At 44.9% G+C, this 15,495-nt stretch overlaps 1 protein-coding gene across 6 annotated transcripts in view; it reads right to left on the bottom strand.

Moving 5' to 3' along the window:
* KLF7 (KLF transcription factor 7) overlaps positions 1 to 15,495 on the bottom strand; it is a 112,327-nt gene that overhangs the window by 63,408 nt on the left and 33,424 nt on the right. The gene's annotated exons all lie outside the window — the stretch shown is intronic.

Raw genomic sequence — 15,495 nt, 5'->3', positions numbered from 1 at the left:
TGCCCCAAAATATTAACTGTACCACTGAAGGCAGTGAAACAGTATAGTGATAAAACAGGAGAGATTCTGGTCTGCTCTGTTCATATCTGCCTGTCTTCTAACGCAAACCAGTCTGCAAAGCAAAGTTTGCTATGGTGTAACATCTGTGGAGTCATTAACACCTTCTGTTACAACCTTATAATCTCCCCCCAGAACAAATGCTCCAGTGCATCTATTCCTATATAAACTCCACGTCACTATTCCCCATGCAGTCAGCACCGTATAGATGCATTGGGAGAGGAAGGAGTTGAAATAAAATGCAGTCAAGAAATCAGTTTCACTACCAAGCTTCTAAGCTGGGAGTTACAAACAGAGAAGGGATTATTACTTATTTATTTGTTCTTACAATTGCTAAGAACGTGATCTTAAAAAACCCACCACTGACCAAAGTGAAGTTGCAGTCTGTATGACCTCTCTATGGAGTCACGTGAAACAATCACTTGGCCACAGCAGACCAATTTCTCAGTGCAGAAATGCAGATTTCTATATTTAGCATGCCTATTCAGCAAGTAAAGGAGTGAGATCTGATTATGGGAGACCTATGTATTTCAAGGTGACAAACTGGAGAGGCCAAAAGAGCAAGAAAAGTGAAAAGGGCAAGAGAACTGCAGCAAAATACATGGAAAAAAAGCTGTTCTCTGGTGAGTTTCTGTGGACTTACTGCATAGGCAGCTCTGCTGCACAGTGGTCATCCGCCCCAGGGAGAACAACAGAGTGGGCTGAGACGTTAACTGGAATTGAGCTATTTTGCTGGCCTCTGAGAAGTTTCTTTGGCTCAGTAGCTCAATTAAGGGATTCATTGGGGTGAAGCAATGAAGGGGGGGGAGCAGCCGGCAAGACTTCACCAAAATATCCATTTGTCCCTCAGTCCCTGAGTGCAGAAAGGCCAGCCTGGATGTCTCTGTTGTGTGCCACAGTCCACCATGGGAAAATGCCCAACAGGACAATGGACTGAGCCAGCAATAACACTACCCCACTTAGATTGTGCCTGCCTGGTCATCTCTGCTGACTTGCCTTTTGTTCTTTGAATAGGATTTCTTCGCGGGGGGGAGGGGGAGGGGGGGGGGGAGCAAGAAACTTCTTGTTAGCGAGCAAAGTGCTGGCGTCTTGTTTCTGGCTGGTTACTCAACTGTAATTCAAACACTGTCACCAGTGCTGGCCCCAGATAACTGCAGTGCTCTCTCCCCCACCCAGTACTTGACATCCTACCTGGCACACTGCAACTGCTCTTCCCTTCCCAGGGAAAAGGGATTTCCCCAGCTCTGGTCATGTCTGTGATGGTGCACTGGCTTTGTCTGAACAGTTCATGCATTATTTTTAAAAGCTGTCAGTAAACAAGCCTCGATGGTAATTCAGTTTCCTCAGTTCTCTGACGCTCTCTAGTGCCTACCTTAGAGCGGAGACAGCAAGGCAGACAAAATGCCTCGCAGCACAAGTTTGCTACACACTGCAAACACAGATGACTGCTCAGCCAGATCTGGCAGGTACAGCCACTCTGAAGGATACTGTCACCTACAGAGCAGAAGGGTGAAGGAAAAACATCCGGGGCTTTCTGTGAAACTATTAGGACTGAAGCTGAGTTTGGCTTGTTAACATTTATCAAGAGCTTTGAAAATGTACAGTGCTATATATAAGTTATGAAAGACAGAAATGCCAAGCACAGGGATGCCACATATCTCAGTTACTTGCTGCAGGGGCTCCTCTCTCAAGTGTTCCTGGTCTGGCCTTGCACAGCCCTGAGCTGAGTTTTGTTTTCACATGCTTCTCCTCTGTGACCCAAGCCCCATTCCACAAAATGTCAGACAGTACCTCTTTGTGCTCCAGACAGCATGCTGGCATACAGTGCTCTGCATAGCACAAGATAAATGCAAAGGAGCACAGTGACCTTTAAAGCCATGTCAGCTGGCTCCTTGACCCAGAGACCTCAAAGAGGTTAGATATCCTGCCCTCCTGCAGCAACTCAAAACCACGAGAGGGCAGGAAGAGAGAGAGACCTTTGCATCTCTCTGCACATGCAGTCTAAGAACAATCTGCTTCTTTAATGGCTGCTTTCACCTTACCAGAAGATGAAATGCAAGCGTATCTTGCCAAGGTGCACATATGTAGGAAGGATGGGAATGAAGAAGCGGGGGAGGGTCCTCCTACCTCACTACTGGCAATGGGAGGGAGAAGGAATGGGAAGGACCCTTTCCATGTGCCAGGCTGTTCTTATGTTGTTGCAGAGGATTAGCAAGAATAAAAGGATCGATGGTGAAATCCTCCTCTACTGAAAGCAATGGCAATACTCCCACTCACTTTTACAGGGCCAGGATCTCCCCCTTTTTAACAAATTAATTATAAGCTTCAAAATCCAATTAAAAATAGGAACATCACGGAACTGTGCCACACTGACTTTTCAGGCTCTGATTCCTCAAAATTAATAACTGCGCTTAAAACTCATGCCTGTGAGCCACTCCCAAGAAGGAGCTTCTATTCCTTAAGTCACCTTTACTCAACACAAGGATCTGTGCGGTGCTTAAACAAATCCACAAATCCACATTTATACAAATGCACTGAACAGAGCAGCCAATGCACATCTGAAAAGAAGCCGATACCCAGATATGCAGCTGTTAAATACTCAGCTGTTTCAGTTCAGAACATGCTCCACACTGTGGGGCTGGTTCAGCTTTCACACATCCACAAACACACCTGGGAAGGGCAGGCAGCCAGTAATGCAGACATACATTCAAGCAGTGAATTATGCAATTCTCTGAGATAAGCACTAGCATTAAAACAATGCACCATTTCCTTATGACAAATCTTCTACAACCAACCCAGAGCAGTGGATTTCAGCTTTTTCTAATTTTTTCCCTGGGAGGTAGAGACTGCTACTTAGTGATTTCAAGCTTACTGACCACTTTGCAGTTTCCTGGAGCAACATGTGCATCAGACAGCTGTGCAGCACAGTAAAGGCGAGCTGTAGAGTGAAACAGTGGGTATGCAGGACCCAACATCCACACTGCGTACGTTTGCAGGGTGTTATTTCTGGCTAGCACTGCCTGGTCCTATGGCCTGAACCCATCCGTAAGTGAACTGTGCCAGCTGTGCACTTGCAGAGCACCTCCTGGGACAGGCCATCCCAAACCCAGTTTGCACTCTGGCCAGGCTGAACCAAAGCACAGTGAATGGGGCAGCTGGAATGCACACCTCAGAAGGGGATGCTTGATCACCTGAAAACACTCACACAGACACATCCTTAGCTGCCTGCTGAGGATCCCAAGAAGCAGCCTGCGCATGTCGGCAAGCCCACAGTGCACTGTGCTGAAACTTACTGATCTAGAAGGACCTTATCATCAGACAGGTTAGTGGTACAAAAACATTATCAGCCCTTTAGGTACGATTTAGGGTTTCAGTCCATCATTACTGCGTACTTCCATGAAGCAGCCTCTTTTCATTGTGGCTCTGTCCTGCTGTCCATAGCTCATTTTAATCTTCTCATCTTCCTCGTGCGTATTTTCATACCCTGAGACTGGGATGCTTAGCAAATAGGCTCTCTGTTCTACTTCTGTTTATGGCACCTCACACAACCTAGCTCTGCTTCTAAAGTACCTCCAAAGCACACTTCAGTACAGTCTGGCCCTCCATCCTCTTTAATTCAGCCAGACTGGTCCAATCTGGTAACTGGAAGACAAAGACCTTTGCAGATTTATGGGAAATATGCAATAGTGAAGTTAGAATTTATGAGTCATAACAAAAAAACATCAGACTTTGGCAGCCCTTAAATCAGGTCACTATTCCTCTGGTGACCAAGTCAAATGCAAGACTCTAAATATTAGGCATCTAGTTACAAAAATAAACAAATTATTGCTATAGCTTTCTCTTGAAGGCCAAAAATTTATAATTTGAAAATATGGAAGAGCCAAGCACACAATCCCAGCAGTACTACTATGGTAAACACACAGCAGGTTCCGGGCAAAATGTGATTGATAGAGCTGAGCTGGTTCTGTGATGGAGACACCGCACTGGTCCTTGGGACTTCTCCCTCCATTTCCCAGCCTCGGGCAGCCTTGGCGAGTTTCATCTCATGCAACTTTAGATATCGAAAGCCATCGTCTGAAAAAGCCACCTATGGCTCTTTTCAAGTTAATGGAGAGGCAAAGGCATGTGCTGTGTGACACATCAGACCCCAGCCAGAATAGAATCAGAGGTGAATTTCTCTCTTTTGATGGTACAGGAAGCGAAGCAGGCAGCTCAGCTGCAGGCAGCTGTTATCTTTGCTCTCCAGGCACAAAACAGAGAACATCAGGTTTTCTCTCCAACACATACTTGGATTGTAAACCCTATACAAGCCTTCACAATAAATACTCCCTCACAAAACACAGCAGCGGGGACGCTGTCTCTTCTCAAAACCCAGAGACCCCCTGTCCTTGCCATCTACATCCCACACACAGATACCCTCTAGGTCCAGGGGATATTTCTTTTGTACAAAGACTAAGGCAGCGTTTGCTACAGGCATCTCACAGTGACCGCTTCGACAAGAGTGATTAGTAGAAAGACTAGCTTGCAGGACGCAGAGGCACATAACCAAGATCAGCTGAGGACACTGTCATGATCACAAAACTACAGCACACAATGGAGGCTGGGCATATTATAGCTTTTATGTCTGCATTATTTATTGCCAACCCCAAAGATTAAAAGGTCACGAGTCCAGTGTCCCATAGAAATAATGAGATTTTAAAGGAGAAAACAACAATGTTTAGAGATTTGCCTTCTGCTTTGTAGCTAACCTAGGGCCATGATTTTAAACTTCTCTTTGCAACCCTGCAGGCTAGAAATACTCATTATGAAATACAGGGAAAGGAGTTTGCTCGCTATTCCCTGGATTTCAAGAGCAGGTACTGTAAGAAGGAAACCCTCCAGATTTGGGGATGTGCAACGATAAGATCACAGAGTTGGCAATGCTGTGGGTTGAAATCCTGGCTCCATCAAAGTAATTGGGAAAATGCCCACTAAGGCTTCAATTTCACCCCGTATCTTTACAGAATTAAAAGTAAACAAAGATATTATGACTATCCAATCCACCTGTATCTTTTTCCTTACCCCTCTGCTGCACCCCATCTTAAATAACACACCACAAACATACATTGATTACAGTGCACTTAGTAAAATAATCAAGTAGTTTTAGCCCCTAGTCCTCCAATGAACTTCAGAGGAGAATCACTGTCAAAACCCTTGCTGATACCTCTCTGTGCTAAAACGTGGTGCAGTCATGCGACTTCTGTTGTCAGTATGACTGATTTAGCTAAAAATGCTTAAAGAAACTGAGGGGAAAACCCCCAATCCAGCCTGTATGCACATTTTGAAGGACATTTAAATAAGACATTTGTTGTACTACGTTTTAAGAGCTCCTTAATATCATGTTGCATAACTACAAGAAACTAGCATGCAAGAAGTGTCTTTAAGAAAACAACAGAAACACCCCCTTAAAAATCACCATGTGGTCTAATTCGCTGTGAATTGGTCACGTATAGTTTCAGGATCCCTCAAAAAAATGTTTTATGAAAGAAACATAAATAATTTCCTTCCTTTTTAAAATATGTGATTTAAAAACTATTCAAAATGAAACTAGTTTTAAAAGCCTCAATGTCTAAAAATATGCATTGAAAGACAGCTTTAGCTGTGCTTGCTCCAAAATTGGTGTTTCTGGAGAACCAGACAAACAGCAAATTACAACTGAAAAAGGAATGAAATGCAAGTTTTCTTGCCTGGATTTCTCCTATGAGGAAGCTCTGGGGGCCTGAGCTGTGCAAAGAAATGTGTGAAGACTCAAATAGTGCCACCGGCTTTTTGAGAGAGTGTTTTAATAACTTTCCTCACCACCTTTTCTGAGAAATCCTTTTGGGACTTGCTGTTCCCAGTCTGGTAACTGGCACCATGACGTCGCAGGGAGCAGTGGTGTCACTGTGGGATGACCCAAGGCATCCTTCAGATGCTGGTGCCCATGAGGATGTTGTCGGTGCTGCCAGAAGTTGTACAAAAATGCTAGGAGCCGGTGAGGTTTTTGGTGAGAAGCAGGCTCCCAGATCACCTTGCAGAGGAATGCCAGGCAGGCATTCGTATTTGCTTTGCAGTTTATTACGGAAGTCCGCCACAGCACAATGGGACACCTAATGTGGAACATCACATTAACAATATTTTATATTTATGTAGCACTCTCCATCTCCAAGGGTCCCTGAGAGCTTTACAAGCTATATACACAGCATACCAATGAAGCCGAGCCATAATTCTTTCAATTAGCTGAACATCAGCACGCAGCACATGGCACAACAGAAAATGTTACTGGTCACTCCTCTCTTCCTATGGAAAGAGCGATGTGATATTTAATAGAAGCATGTTGTAGAAGAACATCGGGTTTTAAGGACTCCTGAAAAAATGACATCTAACCGGACAGGCCTCCTTAACACCCGTGCCTGTCCTCCCTCATTACATACACACGCTTCGTCAAATATGAGGCACAGAAGAGGATCAGCCCAAGATCTGCTGCTTGTTAAATATCCTCACTTTCACACTAGATTCAGCAAGTTACCATCACATGGCTCGGGCAGCTGCTCTACTGGTGAGGTTACAGAAAAGCTAGGGAGCAGCTACAGCTCAGCGCACAACACCATCACCCTCTTTTTAAGATTAATAAGTTCGTTTTTTCAGCAAAAAGAAAGAACAGGATATTTAATACACACATCCTCTGGAGATCAATGCTAACATCTAAGCGTATGTGCACGCAACCCCTCAACCAGTAAAACTAATTACAAAAATCAATTTCAGATAGTTTTCTGAGCCTATCATTCCTCAATATACTCCTAATTGATTTTTGTTGGCGAATAGAAAGCCTAATTATTATTTTTATTATTACAAAGGAATGCAAGGGAGGGCAGTGGTCAGTGCTTAAGTGGCTCACCAACGCTTTCTACCCAAAAAGAGAAAAAAGAAAAAAAGGTATTTTATTCACAGTTTTGCCACCTGCTGGAAAGATGGAAAAGCCTTTGAAAGGGTGACAAAGCACAAGAGAAAAGCTGGCAGGAGACAGTACAGGGCAGAAGAGGAATGTGACAGGATTGTGAAATACACAATGTGGGAAGGTTGTACCTATTTTTAGACGGGCAGGGATGATCAAGTGTAAAAGCAGTACATTTCCATGAACAATGTACAAATACAGCTCCTTTCATCCGAAAAGGTCAGCAGTGGCCTTATACAGAGATGGCTCTGATCATGTCTATATTAGAGATGGGGGAAAAGAGGTTAAGAACCAGACCCAGTGTCCAATCAGTCTTTCTACACAACCTCAAAGCCCCAGATTAGTCCCTAAGGGCCTTGCCAAAGCTTGTCTACCAAGCCAGCAGCAGTCTTCAGCATGTAGCCGTTCAGGACACAAAAAGAAATTAATTTTTGCAGCATTATCTTACATCTTACACACACACACACCCCTAACACACATCCACAAAGCCCACTTGCCTAGCTGAAAAGCAGAGAAAAGCGAAGCATGTAGCAACATGCAAAGAAATGGAAATTTTCCATTTCCTACTCTACTTAAGAGGACACATTTAACAAATACCCACTGCCATACATATTGAGCGCTGAAGTGGGGAGGAACGCCATGCTTTATCCCCCTAGGTCTATGCAAGACTACTGTCGAGAATGATAAAGCCTTAGAAACGCTGCTCCCTTTTCCAACCCCTTCTCTGCAACTCCTCTCAGAAGGAAGCTCCTGGATGGCAAGGAGCAGGGCCAGGGGACAGACACCAGAGCCAGCCTGGGCACCTAATCTGTGCTTCTGCGCCATTAATTACTAGCGTACCCTCTCCCAGCCCCAGGCCTTGGGGACAGCAGCAGAGCAGCAGGCCCAGGCGGGCACCCAGCAGCAACACCGGCAGCAGAACTACCCAATTAAGCCTTCAGAATAAGGGGGGTGGGGGTGGGGCAGGGTGATAAAATAAAAAGAAAAAGCCCCAAAAAATAAGGATGGAGTTGCTTGGCAACAGGGGGGCAGAAGCAGCTGTGCAGCAGGGCGGGTTGGTACCCAGGCGGGCTGGCCCATTAGCACCCTGCATCTCATGCATTTAGTGCCGGGGTCTCCTAGTAACAGCCTGTGCATGCCGGGCTGTTGCACGCTTCCCCTCCTCTCCTCCTGCTTCTCCCCATCATGCAAGGCATTGCTGTTTGCCCTAATTACACATTCTCCACTGCTTCAAGCTGCCATTACTTCAGTCCCCAGAGGAGCAGCAAGAACTTTAAAAAAAATCTCCTCTAATAAGGGCTTTTAGTTTCAGATTCAGTGGAGCTCTGTGAGCTCAAAGATGCAAGGCAAGGTAGCAGCAAACGAAGGAACAGAAGAAAAAGGAAAAAAATTCAGCAGTTCACTAGGTCAGATTTTTCTAGGACCCCGAGATATATTTTTTGCCTTTGTTTTTATAAGATATCCCACAGGGTGAACAATGAAGACAGCCCTTTATGGGACGTGGCGCATATTTACATAATCCGGAGCAGCGTATCAAAGACATGCTCTTTGGACACCTGCACTTTAAGCCAAGAGTTTTTGAGAAATTCCAGGCAAAATATAAAGGCAAATACTCCAGGCAAAATATAAGACACATGTATCACAGACGAGAACCAACAACAAAAAAATAATTAAGAAGAACAGACATCCCCTTTTCCAAATGCTAACATTTAAAATGGTTTTGCTTTATGTTTTTGTTAATGAATGTGGGGGTTTGCTTATTCAAAGTATTACAGTGCGGATGTTTTTCACCATTTACATATCACTTTATTTTCTCCCTTTTGCCACTGAAAAATCAGAGAAAGATTACAAAAAAAAACCAATGATGCAGACTGGCAGAGACAGCACAAGGACAAAACACAAAGGGAAGATAACACACATTCCTCTCTGTTTTCCAGTTTTGTCAACAACAAAAAGAAGGACGGAAGACCCAGGATGCTTTCATTCATTCAGATATTGGATTGGATTTGGGAGTGGAGGCGGACGGGAAATCGTGTGCTGGGGCTTAAAATACAGTGGCAAGCTCTCCCAGTGAAGGCTGCCCTGGTGTCAGGGCAGGGCTACGTACACGGTGGCGGGCATGTGATGTTTCTGAGGGAGATCCCATCCTTCCCGTTGCTTTCTCCCCGTCCTGGGGCTGGAGGCGGCAGGCTGTGCTCAGCAGAGCAGGAGCTCCTTGCTTCACGCTGAGCAGGGCTCTGTAAAAAGCTCTTGGCAACACTGCTGGGCAAACCTTGGTGAACCAAGCAGCCTGGTCTCTAGAGCACAAGGCAGCGAGTAAAGACAATTAATTTTACTGGCTAGGAAGTTTCCTCATCGGGATTTTGAAAAAGGCACATACGATTATCCATCCTTAGCTCTAAGGGAGGTATAAGCACCCGGCTGGAAACCACCCAGGTCATTCATGCTACCAGATGAGTGTAACTACAAAAGGACACAAATGTATTATGACATTACGTTGCTGGGTGACCCTGCATCTTCAGGGAGAAATTTTAAAAAATAAAGAGGTTTTTTGGATGAAACACATTTCCCAACACATATTCAAAGCCAAAGCAAGCCCAGGAAAAGAATCACTTTCAGGGTTCTGTGGGGTTTGCACAGAATTAATAATAAAATTCTGTCACCTGTGCCACACATATGAAAGTCAGTTTACAACAGACTATAGCAAGTTAATTTTTATCGAGAAATTCAGAGATAGAAGTCTCCTACTAAAAAACTATTTTCCATTACACAGGCCAAGTTTTTAGGTAAACTTGTAACACTGAAGGCAGCACTTTTCTCCCGGCCCCTCCCAAACACGCATGCCACATTCTCCTAAAACACAAGTATTTTTCCTCCAACTTCTAAAATAACAAACAGTAATCACGCTGGAAAAAGATCAAACGTGGAAAAATTCACTCTGAAGAAGGAAAAGCTTTGCAAAGTTACAGGTGACCAACAAGAAGACGCCCAAATGGAAGTTTATGCAAAATTAACCATAATACATTTCCATGCAGTTACATATTGAACACAAATACGTGCAGATGTGCATGCCTGTATTTTTGTAACATCCATTTCCAAGAACTAATACAAGCTTCTAGTGCACTAATGATCGCTTATGGTCATCATAAAAAACTAGAATGACATTGCGAAATTGTCTAAGTAATCTGTTAAGTTCTCTCTGTCAGTGGTAAGAGTCCAGACGTAACGGGAGGAAGGAATAAATCCCTGCTAAGCCTCTGAATGTGCACTGCCATACAGTGAGGACACCTTTCTTTCAGAACTCAGCTGGGGATCAGCTTTTATCTCGAAACACATGCTTGTCATCATTACCTTAGGTAACACGCCTGCAAATGTTTTTTCAGTGTTCAGCTTTTGCAGCCCCAGTTTTCAGTCTTGGGTCTTGAAGGCCAGACATCTTTAGGAGCAAATCTGCCTACCACAGCATTTGGGTGCCTATCTGCAAATGGAGACTGTGGGACTGCAAACTGGCCTGCAATGTTTTAAAGGTTTTAATTCTTTTAAACCTTCTGATCATGTATAAAGCTGACCAATGGAAAGATTTTGGTTCTGCAGTGACACAAAGGTTTTGGTCACTCTCAGAGACCTGTTGATAAAGCAAGTCCCACGCAGTATTTCGTCCTCCCCTTTCTGAAATGGCTGCAGTGGTCTTTGAAACTGCCCTCACTTGACATCCCTGTCTTTCATTCATTTCACTCTACTGCAGCACATCACCATTCAACACTTGACATGTGGTAACCAACTGGCTTTTGAGAGCGGTGTTAGAAGTTTTCTGAAGACACAAATACACTTTCTCAAAAGTGACAATTTCGTTCATTAAATCTACCCTGCACTCTCTGCATCATAAGCTTGCCCTTTAGCTATCTTTAAGTAATTTTTTTCAGCCATTATTCCTAGTGCTAATGCAGGCCTGGCTGTCCTCCTGCCCACAGGTGGTCTGTACGATACAGCGGGCACCATGACATAGGCGGTTTTATTCGGGACCCTGCTGCCCTTGACAGAAGCATGGATGCCTCTGCTGTATTTAGGTCTGCTTCCACGAAGCCTTGCAGTTCATCTGCTCCTGCTTGCAAGTTGCTGCTGGTAGTATGTAGGTGTGTGGGACCATGTCTGCATGGGGTGTGAAAGGTAGGCTCTGGATTAGGAGCGGCCCATCCAGGCTGCTGCCTGCTCACCCAGGTGTGACCCAGACTCAGATGCCCACACTGCTTAGGAAGAGCCTGACCCAGCACCTGCTTTTGAGAGGAGAGGTAGCACACTTGGCTTTTCCTTCACAGAGCACTTCAGCTCTCCCAGTCCGCTCAGACCCACCCCATCCAGCAAGCCCACCTTAGCCTAAAACAGCGTATCTGAGCACACATCTCTGTCAGGCCTGGTGTGACCTCAAATATTTCAGAAGTGCCAGTGCTTTCAAAAAATGGACAAGAAAATCACAGCTTCTCGCCATCAACCTGCCAGTTGGATCCAGCATGGGACAGCAGCAACACAAAGGGAAATTGGCAGAAGACAAGTTGAAGGGTTTTAATTTGAGTCTTTCTCTGTGACCCCCATCATTTTCCCCCTTGCCAGGTAACTTATGGGGGCTCAGGGGTGGACGGGTATAAAGAAAACACCAGATGACAAACCAGAGGTGGCTCCTCCGTGCCTTACTGAGGCAGCCTGCCACAACACTTAGAGGTGCCTGCACTCTCCCTCCTGCAGCTGCTGAACAGACAGCAAACATCACTTTGTAGGTTTCGCTTGTGCCAAAACTCATCTCACATGGCAAACAAACAAACAAACAAACAAACAATACCTATTTACATTTTCAAACCCAAACAGTAAGACTGTCCTGTGCTATTGATTTGGCAAATGGTGGAGCAGAAACATGGGACTGAGAATTCAGGTATTGGCAACTAAGCAATGGATGAACACCACATTTAAAACTGGTGTTTTAAATGGCAGAGGCTGCTTTTGGCAGGGCCTGTCCTCCTGCCACCTGGGAGGTTCACGAAGCTTATTTCCTCAGCCTAAGCTCTTGCTGTAATAATGAAGTGAGGCTCTGGCCCTCCACATTGAAATCACAACACTCCCCTCCAAACTTGCAAAATGGCTAAAAGGCTTCAAAACCAGACAATTTTAAAGAGCTCATGATCAGGCTGGGCTTATTTTAATCAGCTTTGATAAACTCTTGTTATGCTTTTACCCATAAAATTTCAAAAAATCCCAGCCCCACCCACAACAAAACGTATCTTTCCAATTTAGCAACGCAACTGTACCCCAAAACAAATCCAGCCCGGAATGAAGGTCTTCCTCACACCCCCCTCCTCCCTCAATTCCCTTGTTCTTGTTTCCAGTGGCAAATCCACCCATTGCTACAGCTGCTGCCGTGGGAGCTTCAGCATCCTCTATGTCCTTCTGTGTCTCCTTGCTGGGCTGCAGCCCTGCACACTGGGGACTTGCTATGAAGCCATGGGTCTCTGTACAAAAAATATTGGGTTTTGGCTGTCATTTCTCTTACGCTATCTATACTGTTCTCCCAAATTCTTTCCCCTAAGTCATTATACAAAATCTTGCATCCTGCAGAATTGGTACTGTGCTTGGCTATTTGATTTTTCTTTCTCTTCACTGACTTTCTGTTCACAGGTGCTATCACACTAATACAATAAAGCAACGTAGCTTCACATTCATGTGGTATCACTGACACAGATAGTCTTTATTTTTTCTACTATTCCTTTTTATTATTATTATTATTATTATTATTATTATTTATCTATCATCCAGCTTACTCTCCTCAGTTTGGTCTTTTCCAATCATTTCCAAATTCTGGACATTGCCTCTTCTATCTCCAACACTTTGGGAATGCTCCTCTCTGTTGTTTTAAATTCCATCTCAAAACCCTTCCTGTTCATTAATGCTCTTTCTAATCTCTTGTGTCTCTCATCTTTTTCTTGCAAATGTAGTGATTTGTTTTTCTGCAGGGTGGATTTGTTTGTTTTAGTTACTCTCACCCAGCACTTTGGATCAAAGAACTATGTAATTTAAAACAAGATGTCCTGACTGTGAAATAAATATGTGCTATCTTAAGATCACATGTAGATTCGTAACATCAATTTACATGGGTATTTCCCACTTGTTTAGACTTTAGAAACCCAAAGATGTGAGGTGCCGTCCTGCTGTTTCTCAGGCTTGAGCTTAGGTTGTATCAGATCCTGGTTTTAGATGGATGAAGAAAAGAACTCATAAAATGCAAACCCCAGCAGAACCCTCTATAGGTCATTTGTTATCACCATCTGAATCTTCAGGATTTCCTGGTCAGTTTATCTGTGATGCTTACCTCTGGCCAGAAAGCTGCCCATGCCAAGCATGCCCTCCCCTATACTGCAAGGAAGGCTGATGTGAATGGTTTTGTCAGGAGGTAGAAATCTCCTCCAGAGGTCTTTGATCTGGGAGACACAGCCATGCCCCATGACTAATCTTTCCACAGGTCACAGGCCAGCCCACCCTTAGACTTATCCAGACACTTGCCAGCAATATCCCGTTTTCTAATTTAGGAAGTACTGGTGACTATACATGGATTTTGGCTCATTCAAATGCCTTCCCTCTTCATTCTCCATTACACTGGCAATTCACCTCCATGCATGTGTGAAGGCTGGAGGAAAATTTCTGTCTCGCAAAAGATACAAAATGTCATTGTTTGCACTGATGTCTGCTCCATGAATAACTGTGAGAGAATGTGCTAAGGTTGGATTACCGTGCCAGTCCTGGTGGCTCCTTCTTTAGATGTTTTTACCTCATCCTCACATTGGCAGCACGGTCTTTCCAAACCTACAGCTCACCTTTTCCTCCTGTTTACAGGCCCAGCTGCTATTTCTCCCCTGAGTGGCTTCTTTACTGCCCTCTGACAGTCAGTCCCACCACTGCTCTTGGCAACTTTACACACCCTTCGCTTTAGATGCTCCAGCTTACTTTGAGCTCAGTCAAATACTTTCATTTCCCTTTCCATCCAGACAATGTTTTTCCCTTTCCCTTCCTGATTAAATTCTCTCCCACACAGATGATTGTTTTTCCCTCTCCAAAGGTCATCCAGAAGGTGGTTTCATAACCAGTTCAACCACTGGTGGGCCTTAAAACGCTGTCCTCATTCTCTTGTGAATGAGATGCAGGAAAATAATGTGGGGGACGGGGATGCACCAAGGGCAAGGTGGGATTTGAGTGTCTCTGGGCTACCCAGCAAAGTAAAGTGCTAAGAGAAGATCATCTCCAGTCTAAAAAGCTGCTGTCAGTCTGTATTGCCTCCAGCCCAGCCTGGCTCATCATGCAGCAGCGAAGAACACCAGCCAGCATCTGTCTGGTCAGTCTTACATACGAACAAAAGGAATGCAACCTCCTTCCGCCGCCTTGCACCCGCCAGCTCCCCAGCCCATGGTTTTCTTGTTTTCATGCACTGCAGTAAATCCCTTTGATCCAGCAAGCGGACTTCACACGTGCAAGCTGGGTGACCAGCCTGCATCTGCCTCCCTGCCTGTGAACGCCACACTGAGAGCTCTGTGTCTGTCAGGGCACTCACACCTTTCTACACAGAGCCCACGCTGGCAGACTGCTCTTGCATGACATACTAACAAACTACCAGCCAAAGGAAAATATCTCACAATCATTTCAGACCCTCTGGCTCAGTCCCTGACTAAGCCAAGTGGCTACTATCCATTGGCACTGCTGGATGCATTTGCAACCCACAGCACACTCAGCTCAGGCGTGAAAAAAACAAAGCACCGATGGAGGAGAAGGGTCCTTGTCCCTAGCCCTGAAGGTGTGCATGGGAAAGGATGCAGCCCTGCCATTTATAATTCAGTCCCAAATTTCCATAGCTATTCCGCTCTGTCCCTCTCTTCTACCAGGGAAACCCCACTGCAGAGGTCAGCATGAACAGATTTAATGTCTTGATTGTACCAGCTCTGATTTAAGGCATCCAGTGGTCAGTGTTTTTTAATGGAACAGAGCACTTAAACAGGACGAAGAGCTCTGAATGACTCTGTGCTTTGGACTCAACTAAGCTAGTTAGGTAAGCCCATCACACCCCTCCCCACGATCCGCTCAGACTGCTCCCAAGATGTAAATATTCAAAGCTGTTTACACAATCTGCTTTCTACAGAGATAAATGGGAGCCAGGTGCCTACCTGCTCCAGGTTCTGCACCAAAGATGTATTTTAACAACAAGGCTACATCCAGTCCTCATCGCAAAATGCAGACATGCTTTCTACACAGCTGTGCACAGCTAGGACATGGTCAGGTGCAAGGTGGTTATATTGCTGCAGAGACAGGACAGCTCCTCATCCAGGTTTGTATTCGTTCTTATCCTTTGTCTTCCTAACAACCGAAGCTATCTGCTGAGGACTTGGTGGACGAAAACAGGAACACTCCCAGACACTAGTAAATAGTTTAGGGGC

Source organism: Falco peregrinus, chromosome 8 (assembly GCF_023634155.1).
Source record: "Falco peregrinus isolate bFalPer1 chromosome 8, bFalPer1.pri, whole genome shotgun sequence".
Lineage (NCBI taxonomy): Eukaryota > Metazoa > Chordata > Aves > Falconiformes > Falconidae > Falco > Falco peregrinus.
This window is presented reverse-complemented; position numbering and strand designations above follow the sequence as displayed.